This window comes from Lichenostomus cassidix, chromosome 1, assembly GCF_008360975.1.
Source record: "Lichenostomus cassidix isolate B80296 chromosome 1, HeHo_3.0, whole genome shotgun sequence".
In the NCBI taxonomy this organism is placed as follows: domain Eukaryota; kingdom Metazoa; phylum Chordata; class Aves; order Passeriformes; family Meliphagidae; genus Lichenostomus; species Lichenostomus cassidix.
Window position 1 is genome coordinate 97,003,949 of NC_139479.1, and position 4,818 is coordinate 97,008,766.

The 4,818-nt window shown below is 40.8% G+C and overlaps 1 long non-coding RNA gene across 1 annotated transcript; it reads left to right on the forward strand.

Annotated features, from left to right (window-relative positions):
* The first annotated feature begins 415 nt into the window (after positions 1–415).
* On the forward strand, positions 416–3,846 carry LOC146445366 (uncharacterized). The gene is made up of 2 exons (XR_014851763.1): positions 416–772; positions 2,852–3,846. It is a non-coding gene; the product is annotated as an uncharacterized LOC146445366 (long non-coding RNA).
* Positions 3,847–4,818: the final 972 nt, after the last annotated feature.

Genomic DNA, 4,818 nt, shown 5'->3' on the forward strand with positions numbered 1-4,818 from the left:
CCAAGAAAATAATATAACTACACAATGCAGCTATTGTCTAATATTTGAACTCCAGGCACTTACATGTGCTTATACAGCTACTGATAATCCATTCAAAGTGAATCTGCAGAATGAAGTCACAATATTCAAAATCAGCATCTTCTGTGCATTTGCTATGAATGTTAAAATTGATAGTGATCTTCAGTGCTAGTATCTAACTTACACCCTGCAAGATCTCTGTTTTCATCAATTTGTTGGCTTAGCATGAGATGTGTTTTCATGGCAGAGACAGATTTATTTAGAGGAAATGGACACCCAAATTGTCAAGTTATTTATATGCTTTGCTGTTTTCCAAGTGCTATTGAGCTGGCATTTTTTCCCCAGAGCATTTCTTACACTAAACAAGGCTTTTTGTTCCTCACTTCTGCCTAGGTCTGAGATACAGATAGATCACAGGCCCTCACCCTCAGCAGTTACACACATCTATGAACTAAAGGGAGTTGAAAACACACAAGGATATCTGGAAGACTCAAGTCTTGTTCTCCAGGCTGTGCCAGGACATAGATGGAGAGATGAATGAGTGATGCTGGTGAAAAACTGGAGTGGGTGACACAAACACGGTTCTCATTCCACGATATAACCCAGCCCACATCAGGAGTGTGAAGCTGTTATTCCTGTCTGTCCTGAGACAGGGAGCCATCTGCCCCTGGCAAGAAAGTTATGGATGCTCTCTAAATGAAGGACTGGGAAAGGAGAGATACTTCTTATTCAACCTGAAGTCTAAGAGAATCAGGTAAAGCGTGGAAAGGAGTCTTTCACATCCCAATTCTTAGTCTGGATCAACAGAATCACATCCAAGGTCATTAACATCACTGCTCCTGGGGGCTGGCAGCAGTGGGTTGGGAGGAGAGAGGCTTTCTGGTTGGAGTTATAAAGAGCAACTGGTCACAGTGTCTATCTGCACCCAGTTTAAAATCTATGAACTTGGTGCAGGCCAGAAGGCTAAAAATACCATCAGTATCAGCAGGACAGGTAGAACAAGCAGAGCTCAGCTCAGGCCACCCTGCTACCTTGAAATAAGTGCCTGATTAATCCTGTTGCAATTGTTTTGGACATGAAGGAACCCTCCATCCCCTTAACACTATTCTGACACTTTCTTTCCTGTGCAATTTTTGGTTCTCTCTTGGTCTTTGATTCAGCAGCTTCTTTAAGCTCTTTGTAGACAGCTTTGCCACAGTCATTCATTCAGACTCCTTGCTCAGCACTTGCATTAGCAGAGGACTTATAAAACTTACTGCATATCTTCTGGACCTTCCTAATAGAGAGCTGACCCTGCCCAAGGGTAGGAAAAAGAACTGTGTGCGCCTTGGGTTGGTGGTACACTTGGGTTGGTGGTACTCTGTGTCCCACATGTCCTTGCAGCACAGTAAGACAACTGTATTTCTTTCAGGTGGAGAACATTAAGCCATCCCCACAGCAATATGTAAGACAGAACTGCAGCTCACAGGGATGCTGGGTGCCTGGGCAAAGGGTTGCAGTACCAGAACCCATCATGTTTCAGATGAAGGAGAAATTCTTAAAACCAATTGAGGAATTGCAAGAAATCCTTCACTCCATGCCACCATGACTCTCAGCTTTTTCACACAAGGCTTGATTTCTTTCAGCTTAGTCAAACATGGGGTACATACATCCGAACACCTTTTCCAGGAAGATAACAAAATGTGCAAACTCATAACTGAGATAATAGGAATGTCTAGTTCAACTATTATGCAGATAAGAAAGCAGGCATCAGTGAAAATCCATTTCATTCTGATAATTAGATCCTACTGACATTTTCTGTGGGAGTAAGTTGAGGAGAGCCAGTGATTCTAGCTGTTGTTCAGATACCAAGGAGGAATGTGAAGTAATTGCAGCTTGCCATAAGAAAGCTGGCATGGAGCAATGCCTATTTTAGTCATGACTTTATTTTCCAAAAAACTGTGAAGATTAACTTTATCACTGGAAAATCACACTTCTTTAGGTTAACCTAATGACTTAATGACTTTTGGGGGGTCATGTTGTTGCACTAGCTAATCAACCTACATGGTACACCAAGACCAGGTCCTAACAAATTTCAGTAAGCCAGAGAGGAACGGGGAGCTGTGGTGAGCCAATTTGGTTGTTTGAAGTGGCAAGTTAGTGAGGCTGAAAGAGTGGTGGGTAGTGCTGGATATGTTTGCCAGTGTCTGTCTTCACAAGACAGATTCCTCCTGCAAATTTTGCAAAGACCTGTCCACAGCAGGAGTTTTGCTGCAGCTTTCAATCAGTGTAGCCTACAGTGATGTATCTCCAGGGACAAAATGACACTGGGACAATAACTGTCACAGTATTAGTCTTCTGTATGATGAGGATAGTGTCTGGTTGTTCTTGCATACAACTGATTGCTAGGACTTCTGGCTCCCAGGCTTGTCCTTCACTCACTAGCTTGGCACACAGCTTTCTCACCTCTTTGCTTTCTTTCTTCCAGGAAAAGTTTTACCAAAAGTTGTGAAATTTGTTATCTGTAAGATACTTGAGATCCATATGCAAAGACCCTTCCCCTGGCGAAGGTTTTTGTTGTTCAAAACCTTACGGATATTGTGCAGGATGCTTTCTGTTCATGTTTAACATGTTTGGAGTGGGAGCTTTCAGCAGAAGGAATCTGCTGGAAGTCTTTGCAAATCTGTGTAAGGACAATGCACAGATAGTGGCTGGTAAATTAGGCTGGTAAATTAGGAAGTAGCTATATTTTTTTAATCTAGTTGTCTCTCCCAGATGCAGCAGCATTTGTCTTTGCAACTGTATTCCAACAGTAGAGCTGTGGTACAAATCTTTTTATTTTTTCTGTCTACAGACTAGAGAGCTAGCAAGAAACAAAGGTGTTGAGATTGTTGAGATGGTGATATGTAGCTTCACACAAAGAACTAGAGAACATGTCAGGAGGAAAGAAGACATCATCAAGGATACTCTGGACTTTTCCATGCCAGAGCAGAAGATATGCTACTGGCCAACCTCAAGTTGAGCTGTGGCTGGGCTCTAAGGCCTCCAGAGTTCAGGAACAGGCCCTGGATCTCCCAGAAGCATCCTGAACTCTCCCAAAATAACTAAACTTCAGCATGAAGATTGCTTCTAGGTGCTGGGAAAAGTGAGGCAGAAATACAACTTCATGTTTTATTGTTCTTATAATTTGTATATTTTATTCATTGTGCTGCTAAATAAAGAACAACAACAATAATCAACAATGGTGATTTCAAAAACTCCATCCCTTCCCAATAAGAGTAAACCAAAAGTTATCTAGCATAATTTGAAAATAAATTTAAAATGTGTCAAACCCCTTTTTATGTCCCAAGTCCCAGGTACTGAATTTGACACACTTTCCAGCTGCCTTAAAAGAAGCACATGCAAATGGAAGAATTTCTTGAAAATTTACCTTGGTATTCTTGCTGTTTAACTCCTTGGAGAGATCACTTCATTATAGTGCTGGTCCTTTTCCATGAGAACACAGGTTGTGCTTGCAGAAGATCTTTAACTGGTTTTATTTGCAATGTTAAATCACTGAAGGGAAAGTTAAATACAGAAAGAAAAATTTGTGTACACAGCATTCTAAGGCATGTCTGTAAGAGACAACCTCTGCTATTTTTTCATCTGCCTGTAAATTTTTGAAAGTGGAATATTACTCTTGGGCCTCTGAAAAATGGTGTTTCACAGATGCAAAAAATTATCTCTAGAAGATTCACCATCACCTACACATTAACTCCATTAACTCATCACCTTGGATAATAAACTTCACAAACATATTTTCATTTTTTCACACTGAGGTTCCTGAAATAAAATGAGTGCATCACATTCCTTTGATTTGTAGCTTGTATATTTTGTAAACAGCTTTGCCACAAAAAATCTGACAACACTAAGGTAACAGGACATTCTTTTCAAAGTCCCTAGGCTTCCAGTCTTTGCTATTATTTACACATACAGCTCTGAAATACTGCAATTAGTAGGATGAATTTTGGAGGAATGCATCCAGAGGAACAATCAAGGCTGATTGTCTTGAAAGATGCAAAAGCTATTAGTGATCCCATGAAGTATTAGGAATGTTGATCCTGCTTCACTAAACAGCTTGGCATTTCCAGCTCTTGCTTTTTACCAACGAGGCTATCAGAAATGGCACATTTGTCCCATATAATTGAAAAATAGCTATCTGCCTTCTCAGAACTTCCTTTCATTTAGGTTTGGTGCAAGATATGCAAAGCATATTTATGTCTGGCATATTGGAATGTTAAATTCAATTTTCTAATGTCTGCCACTAGCTTGGGGGAAAATAACGCACAGGTTCTTTCATGTACCCTGGGGACCAGCAAGGAAAAACAACAGTCCCAGAAATCACTTGTGCTGCTGTGTTTTCAGGGCATTGAGGTTAAGAAGCATCTGTGTCCCAAAAAAAACCAATTACAAACACACTCTGAGACAGTCATCTCCTCTAAATGCTTCAAACAACGGTTGCATGGATTTTCAAAGGTATATTTATGCAGATATTTTACATGCCTGTACTGTATTTACCTCAGGTGTGAGTCATGGCCACACTGTTCAGCTGTTTGGCTAAGCTTCTGAATGTGCTGCATCAGATCAGTACATGCAAATACAGGCATCTGCAAAGGATGTTTAAATTGTGAGGCTCTGACTGCTTGTAACCAGCATGGCCTCAAGCCCCCAGCTCAAGCTGACACAAGACACTTGAAGGAAGGAACAGGTTTTTTTCTATCACTCACCACTTCACTCTACCACATCAGTGGGACTGGTTGCAAATACAGGACAAAAAGAAAA